The 23,201-nt window shown below is 37.7% G+C and overlaps 1 protein-coding gene across 2 annotated transcripts in view; it reads right to left on the minus strand.

Annotated features, from left to right (window-relative positions):
* The window catches only part of TTBK2 (tau tubulin kinase 2), a 104,402-nt gene that overhangs the window by 79,906 nt on the left and 1,295 nt on the right, over positions 1-23,201 (minus strand). The gene's annotated exons all lie outside the window — the stretch shown is intronic.

The raw sequence follows: 23,201 nt of genomic DNA on the forward strand, positions 1-23,201 counted from the left end.
TCTGAAAATCCTCTCCTTGCTCCACATTCTTCTTGTGTTATGGGCAATGAAATTGAGTTAGACACCAACACTGAATTACACTCAAGCATACCAATACCCAATATGAAGAAAAGAGGGTTTTTTTATTTCTTTGTGATAGCAGTCTTATTTCCCTAATTTAAGTCTGAAGCTGTTCTATACTTTTGCTAAATCACAACTCTTCCCAGATGCTTATACACAGGCACTGCTGCAAGAATATGGTTTCTTTAAAGCTTTTATTCAAAGTTTGTTATAGACTGGGTTTCATTGCTCCTGTGTTCTCTAACAACCTTAACACTGCATAACTGAAAATCTGTTAGTTATTAATGTACTGCATTAGATAAATATCTTTATATTCCTTACCTAATAACAGAAAACACGTATCCTGGTAGGTGCAATTTAGATTACAATCACCTTCTCCAAATTCATGTGGAAAAAACCCTGGACGTTACTGGAGAGGACTATATTTAAAGGACTTTTGGACAGACATCAATATGCATTCTTTGGAGGCGGTGCTCAGGACAAAACTGAAACTTCTCTAAATTTTGAAGTACCTGAATTCAGATAGTTTGGCCCATTCTAAACTCCACAGATGAATTAAAGACCATAAAAGTAGATACAGTTCCGTTTGTATTACTGAAATACAGGCATATATTGCCTACAATGCTGTTAAACAATTAAGAAAGCTCTATATGATCTGTATCCCACTGAAGCAGGTGATTGGTTAATGACATACAGTTAAGGTGCAAGCTTTCCCTTACTCATTCAACAGATGAATCATTTGGCAGTACAATTTTACAGGTGGCAGTACAGTTATTTTCTGCACAATGAACACTATAATTCTCCTAAAAAAGTAACAGACATTTTAATTGCAATATATCTCATAGAATTCTACATTCCATTAAGACATCAGTTTCATTATCAGACCAGTTTATCAGATCAAAGGAAATGTGTAAGGTAACAGAATTATCACAATTAAAGGCAATTAGCCCTCTATCAAATTTATTTCCAGGTGACAGGTCATGTAATAACTAGGACAACACAATGAGTACAAACTTTGTTCCATAACATAAGCCTTTGCCTGGGAACCGATCACAGTATAACATGAGAACAGCTAAAGGAAGGTTAGCACTTATATCCAGAATTGAATATTGTACAAACAGCATCCATTATTTAAATCTCTTCTATCCACTTAACTGCTTTTAGCTATGTATCATCCCCACAAGACTTCTTTAAATTACCCCAACCAAGTATACTGAAAGATTATATGCTATTAGAAAAAAGCTTTAAAACTCCAGAAAAAAACAAAGTCAATTTTGTAAAAGCTGATTCTAGCTCAGCAAGCAAAGTCAATTGTTTTACGTAATTTGTGTGCATGTATATATTTCTTTAGAGATGGCTCTAAACTGAAGCCAATCTGTGCTTACCAGCCTTTGTAGATGTTTAAATCCAGATCTAAGGTTCTGTACTTTGTACTTTTGAACAGAAGAACTTAAAGGAACAAAGAAAATGTAACAAGTCAGCACAAAGAGAAAATCAGGATAGGAAGTAGTCAAAGGTCCTAATTTCACCACATTTATGGTAAAGTCCATTTTCTTAGACAGGCTAAGAAGCATGTTCAAATTGTAAATTCTAAAGCCAGAATTTAAGTGTGTCTATTTGAGCATCCAAACTAGAAAGCTATCCTGCACCTCTAACCCAAATATTTTCTAAATGCATTCATTACAAGCTGGGGTCCTGAAAATCATTATTCAGTATGTCAACGAGAAAACCAAATTTAAAGTGTTGACCTAAATTTCCAACCGTACTGGTTGTGAAGAAAATCTTTTTTAAGATCCAACACATAACCAATGCCATTTTAGGTTTTCCAATCTCAAGCTCTTGGGTGCCAAAATACTCATCACCATTTGCAGATTCCAGGTGTGAAAAGCTCCCAACTGTCTTGTGTGCTATAGCTAAAGAGTCTAGATTTCCTTCTGGCAACTTCTGCACTTACAGCTATGTTGTTATTACAAAAGGGGCAATATTTCCTCAGTTTGAAGACAGAGTTAAAAATATAACATTTAGTTTCAAGTGACAATCTTATTTTAAAAACACATATTTCAAGCTACTACATTATTTCCAGTTTGCAAGAGAATCCAGCACCAAAATGTTACAAAAACCCAAGTAAGGCAAAGTTTATGGAAGGAGTATATTATCTTTCACTAAACCAACTAATACAGGTGGCAAATCCCTACAAGTTTTAGACACACAAACCCCTCTTCAAGTCCAAAATAGAATGAGAACTTTAAAATTAAACTGAACTTGAAAGCAATTGCACTACAATAAACTTCATTATGTTTTTCGGTTAGACCAACTGAGGTAAAAGGTACTCAATACTTGCCATAAAGAAAGGGAAGCACCTGGATATGCGTGTGACAGGGAGAGACTATAGGGTTGTGGCTCCTATGAGAAACACAGCACCTAATTTATTACCTACAGACAATCAGAAATTTTTGGTCAAGGAGAATTAGAATGACCCATGAAACAAAAACTCCATTTATTAGATGATATTTTTGCCACAGTTATTTTTCAGACAAGTGAGTTCATTTCCTAATCTGATCTGTCACACAATTGCACAAAGACTTCATGTCAGAACAAGAGAAAGAATGGAAGTTAGCTGTGGAGGACAGGGAAAGGTTGGACTACTGTGGTGCTTTCAACTCAAACCAGTTGTTGAACTACAACCTCAGGTGCAGAGCCTTTAATATAAATGGGGAAACCTAACCCTATGGAGAGGTCACCTTCATGCCAAATAACACTATTAGTCTCAGGTTTTTCCACAACTCAGAGTGAGTTCCAAGTAAAAAAGAGGCTTGTGCAACCTTACTAATTATGCAAAAATTAATTTTAAAACCCTAGAAGTGTCATTTCTTTAAAAAAAAAATAATGTGGTATTTGCAACAAACATAAATGAAACTCAAAGTAAGGTTTTCTCCTATGATAAGATTTTGGTTTACCTCTCATAAAAGTCTTCTTCAAAGAAGCTAGGTCTCTGATCACTTACATAAAGTGAAAAAAACCTTTAAACACACAAACGGAAAGTCAGTTCTGCAATTACCTAAATTATACAGCATTACAGTAATTATTTTCAAAGATCCTTGTAAAATTTTCATTGCAGAAGAGCTAAGTGATAGTGAAGTATAGTTTTGAACACTGATACAAAGACAGCCTGAAGTCAAACAATTAAGATATTTTAAATAACGGCACAATAATATAATATAAAACTATTTATCAGCAAAATAAAACCTTTGTTTCCAGTTTTTTGAAATGTTGGAATAGTCAGTTATCTCCATAGGATACACTTAGAATATTAATAGCTTACCATCGATGCCACTAACTTTATATGCCAAGATTAACATAAACTGATCCTTTAAGACACTTTGAACTATCGCCTTTTTCACTAGTACTATCTGTTTCTATTATTTCATAAATCGGTTTTCTCAGTAAGGAAAAACATAAACGCCCAACCCAGGCATACAACACACAACTACAGAGGGCAAGAAGGCAAACAACACACTTCTCTGAAGATTTTCTTCCAAAGCCTACACAACTTTTTGCAGTAGATAATTTATATGCAGTGATTTATAGAGGAGAAGAGCTGCTGCTAAGGGACTGTGCAAGAATGATGGAAGGACATATATACAACTAACTGCTATTAACCTCTGAATGCTTTATCCAATCAAGCAAAGTTCAAGGTAAATTCTGAATATAAATTTTGTAAAACTAAATATAAAAATAAAAATTACACAACATTTTTGTTGTGTAAAAAAAAAATATAAAAAAATCAGCAGAGGAACGTTGGTGAGATGATGAGATAGATGACATGCAAACAGCAAAATGCTGTCTGCACTGATAGTGTTCAAATGATCCAGACTGCCAGAGGCAGACAAGCAGCCCAGCTGGCAGATCACAAGTCTATACTCACTGTATGGTGCCCAGGCTGCAGCACTATGCATGAAGTGATCTGGACCTCACTAACAAAAGCTGAGAATTCCCTTGATATGTCAGTTGATAAAGCACATCACAAAAACATAGTGAATAAGGCCCAACAGTTTGCTAAGCAGAACAGGAGAAAAGCAATAGAATAATCTTTTTTTAATCTGTAATGTCTAATCTCTTAGCATCCTTATCTTAAGGGCACGTAACTCTCAAATCTGCAGCGGTATTGTGATAAAGACAGGGCACCGGCCATGCACACAAAGGTATCCCATCTCCTTAAATACATGAAGACAGCAACTCTCCTTTTAGTCAGTGTGTGAAATGAGGTCAGTAACTGCTACACCAAGCAAGACTTCAAAAGAGCCTAGCTGACAGGAAGATGGAATCTGAGTGAGTCCATGCAGTGCAGGAGGTCTACCAAACTCTGAAAGGCTTTGGCTTCCTTGATGAAGGGAATGCACAGCCATCCTGCCACACAACGCAGCAATCCCTGAAAGAGTTAAGGAGGAAAGACACACCATCACATTCTAGTTTATGCAGGAGATACCCGAGTACTTTCCAGCAGTAGGTAACAGCCTACAGAAGTCAGACACAAAGAAAAGACAAAAAAAAAAAAGAGTCCCTGTGCTGACCCTCATGCCAAGACCAACTACTCAGCACTGATGTCAACATCCCTAGCGCCAGTGGGTAGGAGACAGTCACTTGAAGTGGACCCTTATGGACTGCCAAATGACATGAGATATGGGAAATGGCTTAGTGCTTGGCTGTGCTGAAGGAAGATGGCACTAAGGCAGCTAAAATAAACGTACAAGCTCTTGCCAGCAGAACAGCACAAGCTATTACTTCATCTTCACTTTGAGCTGGCTTCAGCAGGGCTTTCTACAGTGCTAGGGAGTCTCTCTTGCTCACAGGATATTTTCCACAATGATCACATGGGCTCAGGCAATACTGAATCTAGAAGCACAATCCAGAAAAGCAAAGGAGAAAGGTAGCTCATCTAGGACTGCCTGAGCAGTCTGCCCCTAAAAAACATTCATGCTGGGAACTTCCAAGGTACAGGGGTTAGAGTCAATAAAATGACTTGGCCAGAGCATGCACCTGTTTTGTAGCCATAGTTGATGGCAGCTTCAAGAAACAATGACTGAAAACTGAGCTCCTAATTGGAGGTCCTTAAGTTTGAAATGGGAGACAGGTATTAGAAAACTGAAATGGAACTTCAGCAAAGGCATTTAAAGTTGGGACAAACCCAAAAATATCGACTTAATTTTCAGCAGAAAAAAATTAGGTTAGACAGTAGAAAAGTAAATAGCATGGACAGCTAATGACAAGAGCAGACAGGCTGCATTAGATCAAAGATCCACCTAGCCCAATCTCCCATCTCTGACTGTTGCCAGCAGCAGACGTCTAGGGAAGAATACAAGGATGCAGGAAGCATAAACTCATACTTTCCCAGAATATTTTCTGAGGATGTAACAAGCTGGGACACAAAACACATTCTGAGCCAAAGATGGTATTTAAGATTTTTCACCTCTGAGTTCATCAGATCTTTTCTGAACCCATGAAATCTTTTAGCATCCATAACACATCTACTGCAAGTAAATCGTTAACTTAATTCCATGCTGTGGGAAGAAGCACATCTTTGTTTCCAATTTGTCTTTTGCTAGTTACATTTGAGGTTCACTGACCCTTGTACTGGAAGGTAGAGTTTACTGTTGCTCCCTGTTCACCTTAGTCCTACACAGGGAACACATTTGCTACCATATACCCCTCATTTATCTCTTCTCCTATTTAGTCTTTCACTGACTTTGATCTGTGTGCTTTTCCCAGTTCTACGACATCGCCTCTGAGATGTGGAGACCAGCAATGTTATTATACACTGACCTGCTATTTTCAGAGAACCTGCAAGATCCCATTCCAAAGAAGCTCATCACTGTGTAAATTCTAAAATTATTTTTCCCTACATTAACTGCTTTATAATAATTTTCACTTATCATTATGTTGTGGTTTAACCCTGGCTGGTGACAAAGCAACACGCAGCCACCCACTCACTCCCCCCACAGTGGGATGGGGGAGAAGATTGGAAAAGTAAAAGTGAGAAAATTTGTGGGTTGAGATAAAGACAGTTTAATAGCTAAAGCAAGAGCTGCACATGCAAGCAAAGCAAAACAAGGAATTCATCCACCACTTCCCATCAGCGGGCAGGTGTTCAGTCACCTCCAGGAAAACCAGGCTCCATCACACACAACAGTTCCTTGGGAAGACAAATGCCATAATGCTGAATGTCCTCCCACCTTATACGCTCAGCATGACATCATACGATATGGAATATCCCTTTGGCTAGTTTGGGTCAGCTGTCCTGGCTGTGTCCCCTCCCGATTCCTTGTGGCCCTCCAGCCCTCTCACTGGCAGGGCCCAAGGAACTGAAAAGTGACTTAGTATAACCATCACCCAGCAACAACCAAACCTATCGGTGTGCTATCGACACTGTTCTTACACCAAATCCAAAACACAGCACTGCACCAGCTACTAAGAAGAAAATTAACGCTGTCCCAGCTGAAACCAGGACATATTACCTCAGAGGTGCAAGGTCTTTCTCCAGCTCATCTCCTTCTCTCCATCTTTACTAATTTCAATACCCTTGTATCACCAGACTTTGTAACTTCAGCATTTGCATCTTTTCTAGACCATCTGTGAATACACACTACAGCACAGAGAGGTATACTTTTTAGGCTGATGTGCACAGATTATTCATATCTAGAAAACCTGAATCATAATCTTCCATCTGGATCATTAACAGCTCTGCTTTCACATTTGGAATGGATTCCTTAGATATCTAAACAAAATCTTTCTTCACAAGATCATTATTCAGCATGTGACATAATTCATAGTCACATTTTTTAGAGATACTGCCTGACCGTATCTTCTGTTTCTGTTTTATTTTGGTCTTGCAAACCAAGCAGTCTCTCTAACACAAACCCAAGCAGGAAGCAAAGCATAAAATATCAATTAAGACAGACTTGAAAAAGGTCAAAGCAAAGCCAACATGAAAGAACAGCAGGTTAAGAGAATTTCTAAGCAGAAGAAAGCAAATAATTAAAAAAAAAATGGTAAATTGCAGCAACTGCAAAAGCACAACAAGGACAAAGCAAAACTGACTCTAACTCTATCCCAGCCGAAACCAGGCCACTAGATTCAAAAGAAACTTAAGAATTAAGTAGTGAATCTATTTATGATGATACATAATGTCTCATTTATACCTGCATTGGAGTGTGGCAAATACATTGCCAATAAAGGGTTACACGGGACATCCAAGCTTCAGGCTTGGAAATCCAATATTTGTACCCAATGAATCAGTAGAAACTGTAACAACGAACAGAATTACTGAACACTTGAACATAAGTGATAGAGTTGAGAAGATAACATGGCTTTGATAAAACAAAGTGCCATCTTCCAAATCTCAGAGCTCTTAAAAGAGACAGTCAGTCAGACAGGTAAGAATGATCCAAATAAAGTCTATTTGGATTCCTAAAAAGTATTTGATAAAGTCTTTTTAAAGAACCTAAACAGGCATGGCATAAGAGGACAAGTCCTCTACACACAAAAAAAAATGGCTAAAAGGCAGGAAACACAGGATTTCACACAGTGGAACGAGGCTACAAGCAGAGTTGTGCAAGAAGCAGAACATGATCTGTGCAGTTCAAGGAAAACAGGGTGAGAACTAAAGTAACAAAAGTTGGCTGACAGTAACACGTGACTTGGTCTTTAAAAAACAGAAATCAAGAAAAGATGAAGGACAACTGTGAGGAACTGCTGGGTGACTTTATGGTACTGAGTAACCAGGCAATAAAATGGTAGGTGGGGTTCTGTATAGGTAAATGTAAAATTATGTATGTCAGAAAAATAATCCTAACTTATCATTAAAAATATGAGAAACTATTAGCAATCAAGAATCGAGTCTTGGTATTATGATATACAGTTACAAAAGATGGCAACTCAATACTAAAGAGCAGTCAAAAAAAAAAATCATACGTTAAGAATTCAGACAAAACTGACGACAACATGAAGATCATGTATATGTCATCTCCATCGTTCACTGATACCTTGACTATTGTATGCAATTCTAGTCCTTCCCATCTCAAAAAAAAAAAAAGGGGGGGGGGGGGGAGGGGGAAGTTTCAAAAAATGAAACAAAAAAATCAGAGGTACAGACTAATTTGCACATGAGGTAATGAATGACTATTTTTTTAAGAAATAATGGGAAGTAGAGAGGTGTATTTGACAGAAGTCTACAAAATCATTAGGGGTGCGGAGAGGTTGGCTTGGAATCAACTAATCACAATCTCATTCAATGAAGGAACTAAAAAATATCAAAAGATGTCAGCAAGAGCCAGGCTCAGAACAAACATGAGAAAGGAGTTCTTCATTAATTTGTAGCTAACCTGTGCAACCTCTTGCTAATGGATACTGTGAATGATAAATGTTCACAATGGTTCAAGAGGGCATTGGACAACTACACGGAAAAGAAAACTATTATGGGTTACTGAAAATACATATTAAGCATATTCAGCTCCGGAAGTCCCTTAGCAGAAGATGGAAAAGTACTAGAGGAAAGTATAATGTATATCTTCTCTGTTCTCACACTTTTCCTTAGGCATCCACTTATGACCACTCTTGAAGATAGACCTTTAGTCTGCTCCAGAATTTTACATTCATACATTATGTTTGAGAAGATGAAGAGATAATAAAGAAATTCTACTCCCTATAAATAATAAATTCAAATTATATGAACTGATGAGCTGCAATTTGAATTAAATTCCTGTGTGTAATCTTTTGTCAGTTATTTAAAAGAAGCTCCAACCTTAAAACTGTTGACTAACTGGTGTGGGAATAACAGCAGAAAGCAAACCATTTCAACTCAAGTAAACTCTTCTTTCTGGCACTTCTGTGAGGTTGGTTTGTTTGTTGGGGTTTTGTGTGGGTTTTATTTTTTTTGGGGGGGGGGGCGGGGAAGAATTTATAAACACTTGTATGCAAGAAACACTCGGACGTAATTTGTTCCATTATTTCAACTTCTGTTTTCCATGTTATGTCCCTTCCATTTCATGCTGGGTTTAAACTCTAATCTCAGTGTTTCTATTTATAATGCCCTTCCCATCAGCTGGCATATTTCTATCCCCTCCAGCACCAGGCTTCTTATTCAAATGCAGATTTTCACATGCACATTAAAAACTAATACTGATCACTAATATTATAAGCCTGAATTCTACCTCTAATAAAGGTGCATCAAGTCTGTGAACAGCAGTGAAATTATGTTGATCTAATAACTTGCAGCTATAGTACGTCTGCTACTTTCAATGATCTTTCGTATTCATTCATCTTTTTTCACTTATAACTTAAGCGGAATACTCCTTTTTAAATTTGGTATCATTACACAGAGCAAGTTTGTGATCCTGCCAACCGGTAAAATTAGAAACATACTCCTCAGCTGAAGCATCAAAATCTACTACAATATGCATTTTAAAAAAATACAGAAAAAAACGTTTCTAAAAATGAGTTTCCATGTATCTTTTATAAATGTTAACTTACACAAAAAAGATGAAAGGAAAAATGGCTTGGAGCAGTCACAGTGTAGTGTGGCATTTAAAGCAATTTTAACTATAGCAGAGATCAAACCATTCATAGGCTATTAAACACACCTCAGTTTTGGTGACAATTAATTAATGTTCATTGTGTTTTGATGGTTACGACCACACTTACATTCTTACATAAATATCAAACAGTTATAATACTGCTTTTGCTATAATCCTATGTGGCAACAATGTAAAGTTTTCAGTAATACTCACTGCTATAGAAAAAAAGTTGAGGCTATTCAAATAATATGCTATTATAGCAAAAGACTTTCAAACATTAAAATGTACAGTGTTATCAAAATCACTTATCATCATATAATCATACTCAAATGATATCACAGCTAAGTACTGCTACTTGAATTGCAACAGCTCTTTTGATTAATAAAAAAGTTAGAATCAGTTTAGAAAGTACTTTTAAAAAATTTTCCTATTTAGGTTGCACTTGCAATTTACAGCACATGACAGAGTCCAATTCGTATTTTGGCAGCAAACATGTAGGTTTTTTAAACTTTTCTAAAACTGGTGATTCGTTTCACAAAACAGACTGATATTACTGAGAGTCCATAGAAGAACATCTTTTGCTAATTCTATTCTACCAACAGGATCGTAGAAAAATATCGTCTGCTCTTGTAAACTTCAGAGCAGCCTGCCACAGGATCTCACCCGTTCATTCTCTGAATAAGACAAAGTCTGCTCTTCTCAAGACTAATGTCCCTATGCTGCTTCTCACTTTCCTCGCTTCCCTTTGGTCTTACACTGTGTGTCTCATGATCTTAGCAGTCAAGGCTGCCATCAGCCTTCATATGTGTGACCAGTTCTTCTTTACTCCTCAGTAACAGGTCCAGTAGTCCACTTCACTGAGTAAATTCATCCATCACATTAAAAACTCATCCTTAACACTCCAGACTACACAATGAACTGGCCTAAGGAACATAAAATACTAACCCTTTCAGAAAAGCAGTTTTTAAGCTAGTTCAGTTGCCTGATCTAAATCACTAAGTGGCAATACAAATCCTTTTATCAAGAGAGAGGGTGAATGGATAGAATTGTTTTCAAGGTGGCAGTGTTAAAGTACCTACATGTAAAGTAATAGCACTGGTTAACTTAGCTGGCTGGCTGAGCCCAAGGAGTGGTGGTGGATGGAGTTACACCCAGCTGGTGCCCGGTCACAAGTGGTGCTCCCCAGGGCTCAGTGCTGGGGCCAGCTCTGTTTAGTATCTTTATCGACGATCTGGACGAGGGGATCGAGTGCACCCTCAGCCAGTTTGCAGGCGACACCGAGCTGGGGGGAGTGTTGACCTGCTGGAGGGCAGGCAGGCTCTGCAGGGGCATCCGGACAGGCTGGACCCATGGGCCGAGGCCGGTTGTACCAGGTTCAACAAGGCTCAGTGCCGGGTCCTGCACGTGGGTCACAGCAGCCCCACACAGCGCTACGGGCTGGGGGCAGAGCGGCTGGAAAGTGCCTGGGGGAAAAGGGCCTGGGGGTGCTGGCTGACGGCCGGCTGAACGTGGGCCAGCAGTGTGCCCAGGTGGCCGAGAACCCAACAGCATCCTGGCTTGTGTCCAAAGCAGTGTGGCCAGCAGGACTAGGGAGTGACTGTCCCCCTGTACTGGGCACTGGTGGGGCTGCACCTCGAACACTGTGTTGAGTTTTGGGCCCCTCACTGCAAGAGGGACATTGAGGTGCTGGAGCGTGTCCAGAGATGGGCAACGGAGCTGGTGAAGGGTCTGGAGCACAAGCCATGTGAAGAGCAGCTGAGGGAACTGGGGTTGTTAGTCTGGAGAAAAGGGGGCTCAGGCAGGACATTATCACTCTCTGCAACTACCTGAAAGGAGGCTGTAGGCAGGTGGGGGCAGGTCTCTTCTCCCAAATAACAAGTGACAGGACAAGAGGAAACAGCTTCAAGTTGCAGTAGGAGAGGTTTAGATTGGATATTAGGGAAAAATTCTTCACCAAAAGGGTTGTCAAGCACTGGAACAGGCTGCCCAGGGAAGTGGTTTAATCACCATCCTGGGACATATTTAAGAGATTTGTAGATGTGGCGCTTAGAGACATGGTTCAGTAGTGGACTTTGCAATCCTGGGTTAACGGTTGGAAGCAATGATCTTAAAGGTCTTTTCCAAGTAAAACGATTCTGATTACTATTGTCAAAAATTTATTTTTCTCCTCTCCAGTCTAGCTAAAAGCCTTTATGCAATGCACTCTAATAAGTTTTTTGTCCCAGAGACAAAAGTTATGCCAAAATAACTTTTTGTTATTGTTAATTCAATTATTTAGAACCATCTTAACAACCAGAAAAAACCTGCAGAATCTGCAAAATAATTTTAATACAAAATACACTAAAAACCATACAGTCTGAGTCTTCTGTATAAATCCTAATCACATCACAATCAAGTTTTGTTTGTTGTTTGTTTTTTCTTTTTTTAAATGCCTAACCTAATCACCTACTCAATTATTTTTCTCAACAGGTCTTAACACTTCTTAATGAATAGGGAGTCATGCATGCACAGAACTGAGCTAGTAGAACTTTAAAGCATGGTGTGATTCAATAGTGGTGATCACGGGCAGATGAACCTCCAGAGCCATAAGGATCATTGATGACTTCCACACATTGATCAGATGGAAGCAGGAAATCTGTCTTACCTATGAGTCCACACATTACTTGTAATTTTTCCATTACTTTATCCTACAGATGCCAAAGATGTCACACCAAATGCATCCATGCCAATCCTAATGCCATTATCTCTGCTGTTATCATTTTACCATGTCACTTTGTTACACAACTTTAATTTGATAAAAAAAACACACTATAACTGATTGATCAAAGATACTGATTTGACAAGGAATAGGTTTCCTTCTCTGCATCTGGCTTTATAAAATACTTGGAAATGCCTCTGATCATTACACTCGAATAATTCTGTAACTTGGATACAGACAACCAACACATTAATACATATCTCATAACCTCAAGGCTTTCTCTTAATAAAGCTGGTGCAAACACAAAGGTTAAGATTTTTAACAATTAAAATTCACAGAATGCACCGACAAGCCAGGTACAGCAATGCTACAGTTTGAAAATCTGCATTTAAAAACCGGTTATTACTTCTGGCAGCAGCAAAACATATGACAGTGATTTTTATATAGGTGACACCAAAAAATTTCAGGCTGCTAAAGAGGTCTGAGCATCAAGAGAAGCAAGGGTATAAACAGCCACAACTACTGTGATTTTCATATCTACTTTAGGTTACTTCAGGGAACTTTCAATACTGTGTTTCATTTAGGAAAAAAAAAAAAAAAAAAAAAAAAAAATTCTGTCTCTCATGAACAGCCATAAACAACTGCTGTAAAACAACTGGGAAGACATATGACTGTCCTTCCATAAATCAGTTAAACTGATGAAAAAGGGGACAAGAATTCATATAAATTCTTTGCCACTTGATACAACATTCACACCCCTTAACATTCTTTTCATTTTTTTAAATGTTTTTTGTTGGATATTCTCTAATGTAATTTCATAAGGAATCTCTGAACTTTAGCTAAATTCTAATCTTTGCTGCCTTTCTCACAGGAAACACAAAGAGGCAAATCTTGATTACATGCAATACCATGCAGGCTTTTTCGGTTCAATTCTTACCACTGGATTAAGACTTTTTATTTTCCTAATTACATTCAGCCCAGTTACACCTAGGTTTGATCTGGTACTACCTGCATAAAAGAAAGAATGGTACGAAGATTTCTACATCTTTGCTAGAGAAAGGATCACACACTTTAGCTGACACAGAATTTCCTCCCTCAAGAGGACTAGGCTTTAAACCACACTATTAAATATTTAAAATCCTACAAGATCCTACAGCGCAGGGAAAAATACATGCAAAAGTATGCTTTTTAATCTATCTGTTGGTCATTATCAGTTGTCAAGCCTGACAAAAGAAAAACCTATCCCTGGAAAGCTTGCTGAGCTGAGATAGCTGGTGATAGAAACAACAGCAGAAGAGATGCAAGTCTCAGGTGCATTTTCAGAAGTTTTACTTAAGTGTTGAAGGTTGCAGTGTTGCAGTGTTAAAAGTGTTTTAAAATTGCTTCAGTCCAGTACCTTTGCTTCAGTCCGGTAGCTAGCAATAGGAGTTCAATAATGACTAACAATTGTTCTGTAACAATTTTAAAGCTGTGATATCAAAAAAGGATTCAAGAGGCTTACATCTTACTTTTAAGGAAATAAAAAAAGCACCCATGGATAAAGTAATAGTCTCAAAAAAAGGAAAGTAGTTAAATCAACTAACTAGAGATTACTTTTTTGTGTCAAATAAAATTGCCAGGCATATGGTCACACATAAGAAATGAAGCTTATCAAAACTTATGAAACTTAACAAAATGTCATGGATTTCAAACAAAAAATTCATAGACATTATTTTCCATTGCCAAGTTTAGAGACTACACAATCCAATTTGCACGCACAAAGACTAAATAAATAAAAATAAATGAATCCTCTATTTTTTCCCCTTTTTTTTTAATCCATCTATAGCTGCCTCCCTCGAGTTCCCTTACTTATTCTGATTGCTTTGCACTACACAGAACAGAAGCCATCTCAAGAAGTGCAGGCTCTCGCCTGAGAGCCATGGAGTCCTCACAGCAGAAAGGCATCCAAACCTTTCACCAGGAAAGGCCTGAAGCAAACTAAATTGGTCGGAAAAGGGGAGGAAGAGGAAGATGCCAGATGTTCAAAACACCTTCTAGCACTGTGGCACTCCCTCGTCTTGCTTCTCTCCCAGTTCTTATAACTACTTCCTCATAACTGCTAATGAGGTCACCAAAGCCTAGCAGCCTCTGCTCTGCATCAGCTGAGGTATATCTGCATCAAGCCAAAAACTAATGCAGGGAATCATACCACTACACTAACATACCTTGCAATAAAGAATATTCCATAACATACATATATATATATATATATACACACACACACATACACACCCCACACATGTAATTTTACATTATACATACATATGTTTACATCATTTACATATATATTATGTGTACATTCCAAATACACCATTATATACTTTACGGGAATACAGAACTTCCTAATTGTATCAATGAAGATTCATGTTATTAACCATACCTACTTAGATAAAACTGTTGCAAATTTGGTGACGTAGCTACATATAAATGCAAATGAACATGCCCTAATGCTTGGTAAACGGGGTAAAGCATTTGTAAAAGTGATTTACTAAAACAAGGGGGTTTCTGTCTAATAATAATTAAAAATGGTCCTATCACTAATCATCTTTGAAGTACATAAGAAATAAAAGAGTGATGTGGGGAAGAAGACAGAAGACAGCAATTAGTGGGACGTGGAGGGAAAAAATTGAAACTATCATCTGTAATACACTGGAATTCATTTATAGATGTTAGTGTTATTTTCCATGTTCATCTTGAGGCCAGAGCTGAGATGACAAAACAGGTGTTTTGTGAAAATTGTTGAGCTACAGGCAGATTAATGGGTTTGCCCTTTAGACACTGCCTGGAAGTTTGCTGTGATGTACAGCGATTGGTTAAGTTACACTTCATAGCGAAACTTTTTGGAAGTGCATTGGAAAAGTTTCTATCTCTTGCTCAGGGATGGTGTAGATACATTTGACATAATTTGGATGACAAGGAACCTGCTGCTGATGACGACGAGTTTAGCATGACTGGGGCTATTAAAAAGCCCGGAGCTGTGATTCCCAGAAAACTTCTTTCACAGTAGCATCTTCTTCTGGTACAGCCAGCAATGGCGTAAAGATTTCCTGCGCAAGCCCCAGGACATAACGATATGTATAAACCAGATACTACATTCGCAGCACCCTTTCTTTTGTAACGAAGTCGTTCCCTACTTGCCTGGTGCGCGGGCCCCCTCCCCGGGGCCAAGGCTGCCGCCCTCCCCCCTCCCCGGGGCCAAGGCGCCCCCCCCGGGGCCAAGGCGGGCGGGCCGGTCAGCACCCTGGCTAGCTCAGCGCCGCCGCTGCCGCCGCCCCGCCCAGCCCCGGGCCGGGGAAACGGGTGGCGGTGACGATGCATCTTGTGCTCCCGCGATCAGTATCAGTCAGATGCTGCTAAGCTGGACTGGCGCTTGAATATCCTTTGTTGTCCTAGGGATATTCAAGGAGACTTCCGATTTATCGTTGCGGATTCCCACAAATTCCTCCAACACAGACGACTCCAGAAGACAGTTAATGTTACTTATCCTTTCCAAACGTTAAAATTCCTTTGGCAACAATGGGCCATCCGCTTGATACACATGCCAGGCAAAACAGAGGACTCGAGTATTAAAAATTAAAAGGAAGACAATATAATTACTGCCATTCAACCAAGTTCCCCTCCTTGTCAAAGTAACTTTTTCTGGCTACGTTACAAGTTTGGCCTATAAACGTAACAGTTACTACGGCACTTACACTTCTGGAAGACATCTAAGTTTGCACCACACAGTATGGTCTGTTTTTAAGAAACTAAAATAGCAGAAAATCAACAGATCACACATTAAATAATAGGTCCCAAAATATAACTGCAATTCAACTGAACCAATATTTCTCTAATTAGTCCCACAAGAATAAATTTCTGACTTTATCCTGAAAGGTTTTTTACTAGGGAGGAAACAAAAATCAATTTTGTAGTTGATACTGAGATCAGGAAGTGGTGTAGCACAAACTTCATCAGCTGTCAGACTGCAACCAAGCTACACAAGTTCCAACTCAGATAAAAGAAGAGAATATACATCAAGGAGCAAAGAATAAATGGAAACATCACCTAACACATTACAGATGATCAGCCACTTTTGATAAACGCATCTGATGCGGCGCTAAGGCTATACCAACTACAGATGAGCAGGGAAATAAGTTCTATGGGAGAGCATAATACCTCTCTATCTGCTCATTGTAGGATTGCTGCTGGAATATTATATCCAGTTCCGGTGTTCACATTTCAAGAAAAAGCAAAACGATGCAGAAGAACAAAATAATAAAATACCAGAGTCTATGTATTTAGTGTCAAAATTATGAAGCTCAGTTCCTCCAGATTATCTAATAAAAATGGCTTTAGGCTAAGAAATTACAAAAGATCTTCATTCTGACATACAAAATCATACTGGTAAAAGGCTGAACCTTTAGATTACTTACAAACATAAAAAGATCTTCATGATCTTTAATTTTAGTCAATAGAGATATTCCATCAGAATACTTCACGAAATATTTCACTGAATTCTGCATTACTGAAATTCTTAAAAGACAACAGAATTATTTTCTAAATTATATGATCTTATTCAACTACTGTTAGCACACATAATTCAGAGAAGTCCTAGGGAAGCTGGTGTTACGCATGAAGTTAGCCTCAATAACCACCAGAGCTCCCTTGGTCTTAAAGCAGTCAGGCTGAGATAAGTGATGAGTATTTTATCTTTGAAAATTAACTATACGAGTATATTTCATTATGAAAATATAATTATCCCAGGCAAATTTAGTATGCTGAGACTGTCCTAAATCCACAAAAGTACTTTTCAACAGTCCAGCAATCAGCTGAAAAAATAAAGCGTGGCCTTTTATATATAAATGTATATATTGACATATATATATATATAGTGATATACATAAATGTATATATAAAAATGATGAAGCATAAGAATTAGCAAGTTTAAGTATTACAAACATGGGGATCAAGAGACTCTCAAAAGTTATGTGAATTTATTACACACAAGAGCAGCTAACAGTGCAAGCTCAAATTTTAGCTATCTGCCAAACACAAAATTATTCCTAAGAACACAACAGCAAAGTTTCCCAAAACCCATTACAGCCTTTCATTTCATCCTTACTTAAATAATAAAAAAAGTACTATGTTGGTATCATGTTTTAAGAAATACTTGCTGTGTGTAAATAAAGATATTCAATACCAAATCTGTCAGAATTAAAGCTTGGGCTTTAAAAATATTCCTAGTTGTATTTTTTACATATAACCTGCTATATTTGTATATATTGAATATTTAAATGCTTGATCTATACGAATAAGATGTCTAAAACTAGATTAAATTTTACTTCACATTGAGTGCAGATTTAATTTTGTAGATATGGAAACAGTAACACATGACACCATAATGGCAAAAGTGCAATAACACTAAAATAATAGCAGTACTTGGTAGGTTCTTGAATGTACTTATAAGAAACCCAATTCCATCAACAAAAGTTATAAGGGTTTGGGGTTTGTTTTTTTTTTCCTTTTTTTTTTTTTTTAAATACACTAACAGCCATTACCTTTGTTTTAAGGATATTCAATTCTAAACTGTGGTGAGATACTTTTTCATTTTGAAATTATTATTTGAACAAAAATCAATTTCTACTCTATAAGAGAACATGCTGGATACGCAAACATATGGCAAGTGGGGTTATGAGGTTTCTATTGAGGAACAGGAAACAATGATATGGGTGAAATCTGTGTACATTTTTGTTTTATTACTACAAGGAACTAGAACAGTAATAATACAGGTAAGAGTAGTAATAACTGTATTCTTCTTTATTAAGAACAAGATTCCAGCTTCTACCTCTTCCAGAGCAAGGAATATAAGAGTACATTATAACATGTCAACACCAAATATGAGCAATATCTACTGCAGGGCTACTTGTATGGCAGGCCCTGGTCCTCACTCAGACCGTAAATCAATTCTGTCCAGATCACCACTCCAAGAAAAAAAAAAAAAAATTAAAAAAATCAGGGAGCCGTTACATGGCGATACATGTTCTCAACAATAGAATTGAAGTATTACCTACAAACTCCCACAAATCAAGCAAAGTACAGTTGCTCCCTAATTGCAGAGGGAGGTCAAGGGAAAATTGACTCATCAAGGAAAGGTTGGTCCAGCCTTTGGAGATATGTACAGAAGAAGTATGGCCGCATGATCAAGGTATCTGAGGCTCAAAACTTACGAAACACATACACCCAATATGGACAACAGGGCAAAATGTCCAGGCTGAATTTTAGCATCTAGCTGAACTTCCTTCAAATCAACAGAGAAAGTAGTGCAACATGGCCTCAAAGCAGTCCTTCAGATAAGATGTTCCTCTTCCTCTTTCTTCTTCCCTAAGCTGACGATAGGGCAGAAAGACCTATCAGCTGAGCACCCAGGCTACAGTAATAGAAAGATCTGGTTATGACTAGATCTCAGCTGAACATTCAGGGTGAAGTTACACATGACAGCATGACCTAGGAAGAGTAATAAACCTATCTCAACAAAAAAGCAGTATAAATGACTCCCTTCTTACAATCATTCTCTGTCAAATTAGCAAGCTGAATCACAGTAGCTCAGAGATCAATGGACACTAGAAAAGGCACAGGCGGAGGATATCATCTTCTGCTTATAAACAGCAGCTAGCTCTTAGACTGGTTCAACAATAATGTGCAATTTCATCCGCAGGAGCTAACACGTGAAAAATACAATTATATGTATGTATACCTACAAATAAATGACAGCCAGCACCAGGCAGTCAATAATGGAGCCTCCTTCCTGCATGCATTTGCTTTACTGTGGGAGGCTCATGGCTTGCTCCTCAGCTTCAGCATTGATTTCTTAGTTCTTGCCTAGTCAAGACAAGAACTGACTAGGCTAGCTAGCACATTTCTCCTGCAGGACAATAAATACTTTCTTCACACTGCTCTATCTTCTGATTCTTTCATGATTTTTCTCCATCCAGACAAACTCTTCAACAGGTTTCCCCACTGGAAACACCATCTTGCTCAAAACTGTAAAACTATAATTTCACCAATATGATAATGATTATCACAGTAATCTCTAGAGCCTGATGAAACAGCAAATACACTTTATGCAGAAAAAGAATCATGATCCAATATAAATTCCTCCTCTCCTTCAGCTCTCAGATTATGACATGCCAATTTGTTCTAAGCTGACTCAACTTAGGGAATTATACTTTGATTTTATAGACTACTGGAAACAGAAAATTAAAGCATCACATACGAAGGCAGGGCATTCAACAAAACTTCAGGAGTAGCACAGTCATTCCTCACCTAATACAATTTCAACCAGTTGATAATGCTCCTTTTGGATCTGTTTAAGTCAGGAAGCTGACAAATGGAAAGCCAGGAAAATATTTATTTCAGACAGTAAATAACTCAATATAGCATTATATAAAACAAAACAACAATACAAGTACATGCTAAAAAGTCACCTGTTTGATGCTGAAAAGAATGCTCTATTTATAGATCATCGCCCCCTTTTTTTAAATACTTCAACAGTGTGAAGCTAAACAGACATACTTAATTTGCTCTGAAGTCATACTGCTCACCAAGAGTAGCATTTGAAGCATTACAATAGCAGTAAACAGCTGCAACAAGACACATCCTGCTGATACACCACACAACAAAGCAATCTCATTCTTACTACGCTGCTGAAGAACAATGTTTCAAATAAGTGTTGCTAAAACCCTCACAAAATGTTAATATCCTAAGAGACTGCATGACAGAAGCAATAAATGCTATCTGAGAATTATCTGGGAAGTGATAGAGAGCAGAACACACCCCCTCTTTCAGAATCAGTAAGCAGTTGCTGACTGGAGACAGTTCCCAAGTACTGAAAAGATGCAAAGTCTGAAAGACAAGATCTTTCCTAACTGTAACTGTGGGTAAGTCCAGTGGAACAAGTGCATTAACACACAATACAATCTTTGTGTAGCTTCAGTTGTGAGAGAAGTGCCATCCATAAAAACCCAGCTAGACTTCAACTCTTCCAACTGCCCAGAAGCTTCTCTTGCACTCAAACACAAGGATATGCAACATACACATTTCTCTGAAAGGAAGAATTACCAGATGGAGTTCATCATCAACGCAAATAACCTAATTCTCAATAATTCATCAATATCTTCAGAGACAAAACAACAGAATGAAACAGCATTCCAGCGATGCTTTTCATCACAGAATTGCTCTCAACCATGTAGTACAAGAACCACAGAAAAACATGCCTGAACATAACAATGAACACATTTTTGAATTCTTAAACAGATACAGTTTTGCGAAAAATACTACAGACTTATTCGGTTTCCCAGTTTCCCCTCCTTTCCCTCTCTGCTCTCAAATACAGTCTTTCCCTTCTCCCCAGAAATTCCTCAAGGTTTTCAAAGATTTATCTCCATTAACTGAAAACCAAATTTTAATAATAAGTTATTGAAAGTTATGACTTGCACAACATCTCAAAAATGGGAAAAAGGTACTCAACAAGATCAAGAGGTGAAGTGTCAAAAGATAAGATTTTATTGTTTAAATTTTCCACTACTTAGGTTTCAAGATTAGTGACCTTAAGCTAATACAGGAAGGAAAAAAGAAAAAAAAGACTATAAATTTAAACTGCTAAGAATGGCACTTCAATTTCATAAGCAGCTTAAAAATAAACCCAAGTTACCAGATTCCCTGAAAAGCATACTACTTAACATGTAGCACCGAAGGGGAAGAAAAACAGACAGGGGAAAAAAAAAGAAAGAAAAACCCCAAACTTTAAAATTAATAAATATGATGTCTTTTTAAAGAATAAGTAAAAGATGGGATGATATTTTCATAGAAGTAATTCTGAAAGAACATATAAGATACAGTTACTAAAAGCCACACTACATAGTATTCAATGTTTCCAACATAGAGAAGGAAGTTAACTTTTATTCTACCACTGTGTGACACAGAATACAGTACTCTCTATGGAAACAAACAAAATGAAACTGCTCTGTTTAATTATACTCTCTCATCCATTTTTATTTCCTCTTCTTAAAGTTAACATGTTTAATTCCCTTTTAAGTAGTCTAGATACTAAACAGTTAAAAGAAAAAAACAAATAAAAGATTACCCATTTGAACAAGTTCCTTTCAGCCCAATCACTGACAAGAAATCAAGTTGATACTAAGTAACTTTTAAACACACATGATCTGTAGCTCTGGGATTCCTTAACATACACCTTGCATTTAGTCAATTTTGCGCGTCTTAATTCTTGCCCATCAATTCTTTTAACAATTGGTCCATCAGACTGATCTGCCAGATCCATGACGCAACACACTGCTCTCCTGAGATCGATCAAACAAAGCTCAGGTTTCTCTGTCATGAGGAAAGAGTGCTTTAACAGAATGAGGGAGGAAGGACAGTGGCTGGTCCACATACAACACATCCCTGTGAGACCACAATCCTGGTGTCTTGTACTGAAAAGGCAGCTGTTTCTCCTCCCCTCTAGTCAAACACAAAGGCTTTGTGTAGTGCTTTCCCAGAGCAGGGTAAAGAGACAACACAACACACAGGAAGAATACACAGAAACTGTCACCCTCCTGTTGTAAAGTATCAATTCATTCCCACTAGATAAACAAATCTTAGCTAACACAGAAAACACAGTAGTATATTAATATACCATATAGTGCAACTCCATACACTAAGCAAATGTTTAACCTTCTGTACACATATCTAGAACTGCTAAAAAACTCTGCTCATCTCCCTCTTTTGTCACATTCAAAAATCCTTCTTGATTTGATCAGTCACACTGGAACAACCTCTCTGGAATTTGTAATGTTAGAGGTAACAGAGCCTGCAGCACGCAGCAGCAGTACAGTGACTACACTACATCTGAGCAACATCACAATATTCCGGTTGCTCAATTTGCTCTTCTCATTCTAACCCCATCATTTCCAAAACAAGAAGTCTAAAAAAATGCTGAACTTGATGAGCATAATGGTACATTGGAAATATATCAGAAAAGAACAAAGTATCTGTCAGAGATAATAGGTACCATCTTCACATTTTTGAACTATGGTATCTTGATGCACTATTTTCAAAATAACTTTTGACCAATGAATATCCATACTACTGTAGTCAAACTTTCCTATATACAATTTTTTGACAAGCCAAACAAGTATGCTAATAGGCATACTTCTGGTTTAACAAGTTAAAAAACTTTTAATACTTTAAGTGTAATTTGCACCATAAAACAAAGGAATCATCATCAATGAAGTATTCTGTGCAATTTAACACAGAATTAAAATGTCAGGTATCTTTGTACCGCGAGTTCACATTGTTAAGATCCCTCCAAAAAAACCTACAAAAATCAAACAAGACCAGCAAAATAAGCTTGAATCTTCTGTTTTCGCCGTTACAACAACTAATGTAACCAAGCATAACACAAGCATAGCATGTGTTCAACAGAGGTACAGCATTAACTACGCAGAATATATTTAAAAGCTGCTCGTTTTTTCCAGAGCCACAACATGGAAACTAATCACTCACTCTAAGGCTAACATTATTTTAAAATAAATAGAGTATGGTTTATTTCAGGGCTCTCAACCTTCCTCTCAATATAGCTTACTAATTCTGAACATTTAAACTGAAATTCAACTGGTTCTGCACATACAGTCTAACTAAGAAAGCCACTACAACCTATTTTATAGCTCATTTCCTATAGTCTTGATTATAAATACAGTAGAAAATTCTCAAAAGGCTGTGCTATAGTCAGGGGTCTTCCCTTTGTGTTCATGTCCCCCTCTCCCGAGGACAACACGCTAATATTATTATTTGCAAATCCG

This window comes from Falco naumanni, chromosome 7 (genome assembly GCF_017639655.2).
Source record: "Falco naumanni isolate bFalNau1 chromosome 7, bFalNau1.pat, whole genome shotgun sequence".
Taxonomy (NCBI): Eukaryota; Metazoa; Chordata; class Aves; order Falconiformes; family Falconidae; genus Falco; species Falco naumanni.